The sequence below is a fragment of the Myotis davidii genome, unplaced genomic scaffold (assembly GCF_000327345.1).
Source record: "Myotis davidii unplaced genomic scaffold, ASM32734v1 scaffold91, whole genome shotgun sequence".
NCBI classification, from domain to species: domain Eukaryota; kingdom Metazoa; phylum Chordata; class Mammalia; order Chiroptera; family Vespertilionidae; genus Myotis; species Myotis davidii.
In genome coordinates, this window is record NW_006283139.1 from 553,567 (window position 1) to 564,311 (window position 10,745).

The 10,745-nt window shown below is 43.9% G+C and overlaps 1 protein-coding gene across 1 annotated transcript in view; it reads left to right on the forward strand.

Moving 5' to 3' along the window:
• CTNNA2 (catenin alpha 2) overlaps positions 1-10,745 on the forward strand; it is a gene marked incomplete at its 5' end in the record, with an annotated part of 880,141 nt that overhangs the window by 550,492 nt on the left and 318,904 nt on the right. The window lies entirely within an intron of this gene.

Below are 10,745 nucleotides of genomic sequence, written 5' to 3' on the forward strand. Positions count from 1 at the left end.
CCTGGCCCAAGCGCACAAGCGCTTCCCGCCCGCCCCCAGCCGCTGCGTCTGTTACCATGACAATCAGAAATGCTTGTGAGGGTGGATGGTGTCGGTTCCTCCCGGTGCGTTTTCTGAACCGAGCCACTTCTGCTAGTTCCTCAGCATGTGAGAGAGAGTCTCTCACCACTCGGTGCCAATCGGAGGCCAAACCCCAAACCCAACTTGGGCCACCTGGCAAGCCAAGGGAGTGTGGCCGGGGCGGGGCGGGGAGGGCCGGGCGTTTCCCTGCCCCTGGCAACCAAAGGAGAGAAGCTGCCTTCCAAACTAGTTCCCTGTGTACCCCGCCACCAGCCCTTCCCAAAGGCACTGAAGGGCATGCTATTTGGGAACAGGAGGAGCACTCTGGGTCTTGAAGATGAGGTGTCTTCTTGAAAGGAAGTCGGTGCGGCAGGCAGCACCATAACCCGCCTCCTGACCTTGCAGGCACCGGCCCTGCTACTGCCTGCCCCTTGCTTTCCCCTCTTCTCCTTTGCATGTGGCTCAGAGGTTCCCAAACCTGACTGTGCCTCATCATCCAGGGAGAGCTTTCGGTTTTGACTTTCATTAGATGCTGGGGCTACAACCTCCCCCTCCCCACAGCTGCTGAAGGAATAAGGCTGGGAGCAGGCCTGGGAATCTTCACTTTCAGGCAGATCCCCAGGGTCATTATGCGTATCCAAATCTGGGAATAATTGCCTAGATCTCCCCTCCTTCTTCCTCTTCGTTACTAGCTTTTCCTCTTCTATCTCCTTCCTCCTGGCTTGCTATGTCTCAAATTCAACTCCTGTTCTCTCCACACATCGCTCTCTCTCTTATCTATCATCTATCTATCTATCATCTACCTGTCATCTAATTATATCTCTCTTAAAGCATCTGTTCAAGATGCCTGGGAAATGATGATCTCTGCTTCCTTATAGCATCACTGGTCTCTCATCATTGACCTTTTCTCTTGCTTTTCTCCAAACCTGCCATCTCTTCTTTACTTACTCTCTATATTTTCATCCTGTTCCTTGCCCCCTTTTTCTTTCTATTTCCCTCCCTTCCATCCTTCCTTCCTTCCTTCCTTCCTTCCTTCCTCCTTCCTTCCTTACTCCCTCCCTCCCTCCCTCCCTTTCTCCCTCCCTTCCTCCTTCCCTCCATCCTTTCCTTTCTTTCCTTCCTTCCTTTCTTTCCTTCCTTCCTTCTTTCCTTCCTTCCTTCCTTCCTTTCCTTCCACCCTCCCTCCCTCTCTCCCTCCCTCCCTTCTTGACATTTTTCTTTCTTTTTGTTATTAGTTATTCCATTTGCATTGCTTAGCGCCCCGGTTATGACATAGGATTAGAAAGTTCTCCCATCATAGCTTAGGGGACCTCATTATACCACAAGGGGCGAGGCAGAAAGAGAAAGGTGAATTTTCCCCCTCCTAATTCTTTGCTAATTACATGGGATTTGCCTTTTCTAGAGCTCAGTGTGAAAAATAAATCAGGTTACTCTCAGCTAACATTAGAAGCATTCTAGTTCTCATAATGTCTAACGACCTCTTTATTATACTTGCTTCCCTTAAATTTGCAATTAAAGATTGCCCTCCAGTCAAAAGAAAACACGTAAAAATGGGGCTTGCATTACAAGAAAATACAGAACAACCTCTCTGAATTAATTCCCCGTATTATTCAGGCTGCTGTTGTACACAAAGATACTCTTTAGGGCGTGAACTCTATAAATTGCTTCAGATTTACCTGGTCCAAGGTTTCCGTTGTAGCTGCGAGACTCCTGAGTGCAAAGACCCTGAGAGCCTCTCTCCAAATCGAGGGGATTCGCTTTCCTCTGAAGAGACAAAGATGCCCCCTTGTTTCCTATGGGCTCCCGCTGGCCGTGTGAGGCATTGCCAGGTGCCTTAGCTGCAGCGGTATGCTGTGTGTGAGGCCATGCTGCCTCCACCCTGAGCTCATTTCCTCAGCCTTCCTGAGCGCTGAAATCTTCATGACCTTTGCCTGCCCCAGGGTTAAGCCGTTACTTCAAATGTTAACTGACTTGAAGATTTCAAAAGCCTTCTATGTACAAAGGTTGTTAGGAGTTTTGAAAAATTAAAAAAAAAATTGACTCCTTGTCCAATACTCTTGAAGTTTTGGAAGACTAATTTACATGAAAAGAAAACTAGTCTTTGCTTAATTTCTCAGAATGCTTGGAATAAAATCCACATTTCTTTCTTTTAAATATATTTTTAATGAATTCAGAGAGGAAGGGAGCCGGAGCTAGAAACATCAATGATGAGAGAATCAGTGATTGTCTGCCTCTTGCACACCCCCTATTGGGGATCAAACCCACAACCCAGGCATGTGCCCTTGACTGGAATTGAGCCTGGGACCCTTCAGTCCTCAGGCTGACGCTCTATCCATTGAGCCAAACCAGCTAGAGCAAAATCCACATTTCTTAGTGTTTCTTAGTGTGACTTAGAAGCCCCAAATCATCTGGATCTTGCCTACCCCGCTTACTTCATCTGTCGTCACCATTGCCCTTGTTGATTTTATTACAGACTTACATCTTCCTTTGGTTTCCCACCCCAATGCCAATCTGTTCCCTTTAGGAATGCCCTTCCCCCAAATGCCAACCAATAGCCATCTTCTTGTTACATCAAGTCTTAGGTTAGCAGTTATTTCCTCAGGAAAGCCTTCCTTGACACTCAGCCTAAAAAAAAGTATCAGGTTATTATCATACCACCCTGTTTTGATTTTCTGCCATGGCACGTACTACTCTGGTATATTTTCATATTTATATAATTCCCACCATCTTTCTTTAAGATACAAGTTTCATTCGAACAGGGGTCTTAACTCTTCAGCTCAACCTAAAATAAAAATGTGAGGCATCAAAAATGTGTTCATTAAATGTTTGTCGAATGGATAAATGAATGAAAGGGTGTTCATGTTAATTGCTAAATGAGGGATTCAGATATGAAACACTAGTGTTTCCAGAGGGAGGAATCACTCTGAACTAGACAAAAATGGAGTAGAGATGAAGGGATACCTGACTTAGAAACTGTACATACACAGAACTTAGAGCTGCATAAAGAAAGATGGCTTTGTTTCAGGTAAAGGAGAATTTTCCAATTAAATGATCTAATCTATTTAGGCCCCAAACCAGTTATTCAAAAGTGATGAGTCCCTTAACCTCAGTTTGCACTTCTGATCTTCAAAGTTGCTTGCTGTGCTAACTCTGTGATTCTGAAAGCTCTTTTTGTTTTATATTTTTTTCTCATCAGGGAACTTTGGTCTAGCAGAGAAAACAAGTTTAAGTAACTGGCTCTTTCTCTACCATATGAGCAGGGAGGACACATTTTCCCTTCCTTGGTAAAGATGGTTATGGCTGATTAATCAAGCTATTAGATACTGTTTTGCTGTGTTCAGTAGAAGCAATGATGAGACTTTAGCTTGAATATTCATGTTATAAGTGCTGCAAGAGTTTGGAATGCTTACAGAGTCACAGGGTTTGAGAGCTAAAAAGGACCTTCGAGACCATTTAAACTCTGCAGCCCATCCTCCACACCATTTATAATTTTACAGCTTAAAATACTGAGGCCCAGAGTAATAAAGTGATTGGCTAATGGTTACAGTAGCTAGTAATCAAACTGAGATTACTCACGGGGACTTTCTGACTCCTAGTCCAGTGCTCTTTATACTGCACCTAAGGGAGCTTCATGCACTTGGTCATGTTACATAAGCAGAAAGAAAATGGAATTTTAAGGTGCACTTATAGGAGAAACGCCATCATCAATTTCACTTTCAAAGTTGCAGTTGTGAAAGTGAGAAATACATATGGAAAGCACATGCCGGCATTTGAAAGGGTTTAAAGTATAGTCATTACCCCTTTTAAGAGCATGAAGACTGCAATTTAGGAAAAGAGGATGCCATTGTTTTACTTCCCCCATATATTTTCTACATTATCCCCAACAGCCATGCTGAAATGATCACATCCCTTCCCAAATTTTATTTTTTAAAATATATTGTATTGATTTTTACAGAGAGGAAGGGGGAGGGATAGAGAGTTAGAAACATCGATGAGAGAAATATCCATCAGCTGCTGCCTGCAGGGCCCCGACTGGAGATGGAGCCTGCAACTAAGGTACATGCCTTTGACCGGAATCGAACCCGGGACCCTTCAGTCCGCGGGCCGATGCTCTATCCACTGAGCCAAACTGGTTAGGGCCCAAATTTTAATTTTGTTTTTAACTGGCAGCACACACAGCCTATGCAGATTTAGTATTTTTGACTAATGAGTTTAGTTTTACTCTTGCAAATAGTGAGTGTCAAATGTCATTCTTTCCATCCTCCAGCAGATGGCAACTCTAGTCTTCCTGTCATCTCACCTATCTCTACACAGGATCACATCCTCCTCCACCCTCTCTCCTCTGGACGCCCATCTTTCTGCATTACTGAAGGTTGGGAATCACCACCTTCAGTATCTGACATTAATGGCCAATCTAAATGTGCCAGAGATAACAAAATCACAAATTAACCCACGAGTTCAAATTTTTTTTTAAAAAAAAAATAGGGAAAAAAGAGAAGATATACTTAGAGATTCTAAAATAAAATGTAGCACAGAAAACTTTCCATTTAAGGAAACAAAGTCTCTTTTTTAAAGAAAAAAAAAAGCTACTTTCTTCTTCAGGCCTTGCTTTTAAAGGAGGGTCGGTTTGATTAGATTTTCTCTAATTATTGGTTAAAAGGTCAGAAAAGTCCTCAAAATAACACCCAAGAGCGAAGTTGAGTCAAATTTGTCCTATAGCCTCATCTTTCCCATTCTTCCATCCCACTTACATATACCATTTCATTCGGTGACCAAAGCTGCTTATTTCTTTCCTTTTTAGAAATCGGGTCTCTTTCTCCAGGTATATTCCCAGGCATTGCTGAAAAGACCTTCATTTCTCTTGCTCCGGTTTCTGCACCACACCCCCAACCCCCACCCCTGCCCCTACCACTGAGATCCTGGTGACTCTGACAGGATTAAGGAAGTTAAGACACATCCTGCTCTCCCACCCTAAGTCTGAGGGCAGCCAGAAGAAATCACCAGACTGAGCACGTGGGTATGTGATTATCACAAAGTTGAAAGAAGCAATTCTTCTTGGGCATACATTCTAGCTAAAGTGGGAGCAGGGGTGTGGATGACACAGCAGGACAGACAATTAGGGAATTAATTAATTAGGGCTCTATTTACACTTCTATTGTCAGTGCCAATTATTTGTTGGTTTGAAGGAAGCTCCCCTGTCTTCAAAGAATAGCAGCTACACTTTTTTTAAAAGGGAGCACTGAATGATCTCAGGCCTGGACAAGTCGATTTCATCACTGATTCCTCCTCGAAAGGCTGTCTTCAGACTTCCAAACCAGGTCTCCCAGAGGAACTTGCTAGTATTAGGAATGCCTGATTTGTAGAATGGACTTGATGGCCTACAAATGCTTCCTGTGGGGAACCTCTGCTCACTCACCCTCTTCCAAAGAACTTATCCAGTTTCTTTTCATCGAAGTTGAAGAAAATGGCCACCTCAATATGCTAAATACCAGGCGGAGGCTAAAGTCTAAAGGAATGGAATAGTCACAATAGCATACCTCTTGTAGGGGAAAAAAAGGAATTTTTGCCTGGCCAGTGTGGCTCAGTGGTTGAGTGTTGACCCATAAACCAAGAGGTACTCAGTCTGCTTCCTGATCAGGGCACATGCACAGGTTGCGGGCTCGATTCTCAGTTGGGGGCATGCAGGAGGCAGCTGATCATTGTCTCTCTCTCATTTATATGTTTCTATTTCTCTATCCATTTCCCTTCCTCTCACTCTCTAAAGTCAATAAAAAGCATTTTTTTTAAAAAGCATTTTTAGCTTCAGAGAGTATGTGCCCCATGGTTATTACTGTCATCACATGACAACGTGAGCTGACACTGCAAATCCAGGTATTTGTGGAAATCCAAGAGCACCGTCATTCACTGACAGACACTAATGAAGACAGGGGAGCTTCCTTCAAACCAACAAATAATTGGCACTGACAATAGAAGTGTAAATAGAGCCCTAATTAATTAATTCCCTAATTGTCTGTCCTGCTGTGTCATCCATACCCCTGCTCCCACTTTAGCTAGAATGTATGCCCAAGAAGAATTGCTTCTTTCAACTTTGTGATAATCACATACCCACGTGCTCAGTGTGGGCAACCATTGCACTAGAGGTCTCTCGCCCGTGTACGTGTATATAGGGTTTCATTCTTTTGTGTCTCCCTCAGTTTCCTCACAATTCTGAAACCTGGACGTGTTTACTTATTAATGCGGATAGCCAGCTGGCACCCATTATTGGACGCAACTCACAGTTAATATAAAATGGAAAGTGATCAGTTGGTAAATCTGGAGTGATGAGAACTCTCTGGACTCTTCCTCTTTGCTCTTGGTGACAATAAGTGCTTAGCTGTCCCTGTCCCTTGGCTGATCCACATTCCAATCCTTGCAGTCAGAAAGCAGATGGACTGCTTTTTTGAGGTTTTGTCATTTTCCATCTTTGGAAAGGATGATCAGTTCCTTCTTAAAGCAACAATAACAGTTCCATCTTTTCTCTCTCTGAAGTGAGGCAGCAGCATTGGAAACAGTAATGTGGTGATTTCACGTTGCGTGAGATTAAAGGGGCATGCATGTTTGTGTATTGCAGAGAGATGTCTCTCCATCGGGGATGGCTGAGCTGAGGGGACAGACTGAAAAACCACTGAGAGGAGGGCCAGGGAAGACAGGACTAGGTTTGGAGAACATGTAGCCCAAAGAATCAGCACCAGTGGCAGAGGTGGGATCAGCCCCGACCCTAGTACGGAGGTTCTAGGCTCTATCTGAAGATGTTTTGCTAATAGTCCCTCATAGTGTGTGTGTGTGTGTATTTAATGCATATGCTTATATGTATGTTTGTACAATGCTGTTGATATTCCTTCTGATTACCTTGCATATCATAGCTACTATACATATTTGTACGAAGTTACTGAGAATTACACAAAGGCCATTTGTTCCTATCTATACAACATGAAGCAGGGGCCTGCTGACTTCCTTTCACCCTTTAATTGCCAGGTGTCCGTTGGGTCGGATGAGTGAGCAGCCAGTCCGTGGAGGCTATACACCAAGGAGAGCTAATGTTTTGTTTGAGGAAAGAAGTACATTACAAACAATGAGCGAGAAATGCTTATATCATAGAAGCAAATGAAAAGGTGTGGTGAAGACAGAGGAGATGGTGAATAGTCACATTGTACTCATTCTCTCTTTCTCCCAACCAATGGGAAAGTTGTGTGGCTTATGTCAGGCTTACAGAGTATACAGAAAGGTAATTGGCAAAGACAAGCCCAAAGAGCCAGCACAAGGGAATGATGAAGTCATCATGTGGCCAGAGGTCGTTGGTGACAGAGTGGCCTGACTTAAAGGAGGGTCTGTATCAGGATGCAGTGGGAGGGAAGGAGAAATAAGCTAGGACAGGTTGCCTGTTCACCCACATGCCTGCTTCCCTCCTAATAGCTGATTATGTGGATTTTCTAGATACATGCTTTAATATTTTATTTGACTTTACCTACCTAGACATATGCATACTATAGAAAACCAGAGAAACCCTACAATCTGCTTGTTAAAGCTGAGAAATGATTAGTGAGTGTGGCTTTCTATCAGTCACTACTGGCTCTGGCTCTTTTTAGATCCTCCCTTGCATTTTTAAGGTGTCCTGCCTCCCTCCTTTCGATGTTCTACTACGCAGCCCTGCCTTGGACTCCCTGGACCCGACCCCTTCCCACCAGAACCAGAGAAGCTAGCACCGTCTTCAGTTTGGTTGGGTTTTTCATTCCATGCTCCTGTGGCCTTTGTACCAGTGCCCAGGTACCAGCAGTTGTGGAACTACCTGGTGCCAAGCAATGTGCCAAAAGTGTTACATATATTAGCTCTCTTCGTCTATATAACCATACTTGAAGATGGATCCATTTAATGTATATTTATTGAGTGTCTATTATATGGCAAGGCACACAATGATATTGGCAGCAAAAAATGAAGATACACATAACTTATGTTTACCTAAAAGCATATGTCTCGTTGGCAGAGGTTGAGTCCTAGGGTTGGAATAAAATTTGTCCCAGATTGGGAATTTGAATGTAAGTCATTCAGACTTCAAAGTTATCATTATTTTTAATTCCTCTATTGCATGCATCTCCCTATTTTTTTAAATAAAAATTAATTTAAAATTAATTCTTCTCGGCAGATGTTCATTGGAAGGCAAGCTGACAATCAGGCCATCTAAGCCAGCGTGAGTCTTAATGTGACAAATTGAGGCAGAAAGTCCTGAAATGCTTTCTGGATGTTCTGCTCTGTGTGGAGTGCTAAACCTTTCAGAAGCTGCCTTCCAGGGTCTTGACAGGTCCAGGGGTCCATTGCCACCAAGTGGCTTGTTGCTCATTATTGCATTTAATACTATAGCAAGGACTCCACCAGTGTCTTTATTAGAACTTGCTCCAGGCCAGCGTTTTCCCCCCAGGTCAGTAATGAGTTTAAAGGAGTGGATGTGGAAATGAGATTTGTTCTCACCAGTGGAGTGAATTATGTCTTGTTGGAGCCTCCAGGCTAATATTTCAAATTCGCCACAAGGTACTTCATCAAAAATTCTATTTGGGTTCCAAAAGGACCATGCATGCCTATTAGCAAATTCAGAGCATGCCTTTAAATTGTAATTTTTTTTCTTTTCCTTCCCCTGGCTCTGTCGACTGAAAGCTTTAGGAATTAGCATTTTGTGAAAATGATCCATTTCCACAGGCCAGTGAAGGGCATAGCAAAAAAGGTGCGGCCCTTTTATCTAACAAGGCCGAGTCTGTGACAACTGAGGTGAATACATGCAGAGCCACGGTGAATGAATGCATCACAGACAAGGCCTGCACCCTCACCCTGGGCATCAGGACTTCGCAGACACCCTCGTGGGACAGGACTCATGCTGGCTATCTTTTAAATAAATCCTCATGCCTCAAGTTCAGTTGCCTGGGCTCATTTTAATGCCATTGAGACTTGTGGATTGAACTCTACAACGGGGCCTTCCACAGAGATGAGTCTATGAAGAAATAGGGCTGCAATGAAAGCACTGGTTTTCCAGTAGTAGACATTCCCAGGAATCCTAGGTCATTGGATAAGACCAAAGCTGCAGGTTACCTTTACAGGTGTTCTCTGTGGTGGAACAGGGGGAGAAGGCATGATTTGGCATGATGTCCACGGTGCTCCCATCCCCAGACAACTCCCCTCGCCACTGCTGCTGCCTCCCAGATAAGGGGCTGTATTCCAGAGCCATGGTGACCAACTGTTATCGATCCCCACTGTACACCAGGCTGAGTATTGATGGGCTTGAGAATAGAGTGAATGTCCTCACTTTTCCTTCCTAATCCCCATACATTTATAGCATCGAGAGCTGCTCCCCTCTGAAATTTTGACATAAGTTGTTATAAGCTACACTTCCTAGATCTGGGGGAAAAATGGTTCCGTTGATTCTATTCCAGTTCTGCTTATTGACTCAAATTTTCTTTTCTTTTTATCTTTTTATTAATCTTCACCTGAAGGTATTGTTTCCATTGCTTTTGAGAGCGAGTGGAAGGGAGGGAGAGGGAGAGAAAGAGAGAGAGAGAGAGAGGGAGAGAGAGAGAGAGAGAGAGAGAGAGACATCAATGTGAGAGAGACACATTAACTACATTAACTGATTGCCTCTTGCACTTGCCCAGACCGAGGGTGGGGTTGAACCCAAGACCCTTTAGTGGGCAGGGCCAACATTCTAACCACTGGAGAACACTAGCCAGGGAAGGCTCTTTTATATTTTAATCCGTGCATTTGGGCAGCTGCTCTTCAGTCTCAGGTGCTCTTCCTGTACAGAGATACACCCAACTGGAATAAGGTCGCTGCTGGACACTGTCCTGCAGAAACATATTGGTGAGGTGCACTTCTGAGAAGACTTCCAGCCTCGCTCCAATTGCTCTGTAATGAAACCAACAGGGAAGAGTCCCCTTCGCACATGCCTGTCTTTGTATCATTTTAGAAATCATGGTGCATCTGGAACAGTACTTTTCTTTAAACAAACAGAGACAAACAAACAATGTGTGACCAGTGTGGAGTTCCAGATGCCCCTGGGTGGGTGTTAATATATTCAGTCCTGTGTCCATCATTCGCACTTTGAGTCGGCCCCTCCTTCCCACGAAGCAGGCAGTCTCTACTTTTGTTTGTCTGCTTTGACTGCCTGTTAATTGTTAATAGATTTCCAGGTGTAGGTCATGCTGTGTGAGCATCAATCCTTTGTGTAGGAAGGTCTGAGGCTGTCCCTGGTTATGAAAAGGCAAGTGATAAACAAAAACTGGGGAAATCTCAACGTCCTCACTAAACATGTCAAACCCAGTAATGCTCTGGTAGTAAAAGCAAAATTTATGATTGAGAGAACAAATTTGCACAATAAAAAAAGGAGAGTCAAGTGGGAAAAGCAGAGAGAGAAAGGAGGCCTCCAAAGAAGATTGCAGAAAGGGAAAACATTTAAGAAATCAAAGCCCTTTCACAAAGAGGAGTTGGGGAAAGGGAACAATAGGAATGTAAATGTCTTCCTTGTACCCAGGACAGGGAGAGAAGGAAGGCATTCAGGATGAGCTTTTCCATGATTCTGCTTGAGGACATGCAGGCTAAGATCTGTGCTGGCCTCTGTGTTAGGGAAATGGGTCTATTGCAGCCGTGGGCAAACTATGGCCCACGGG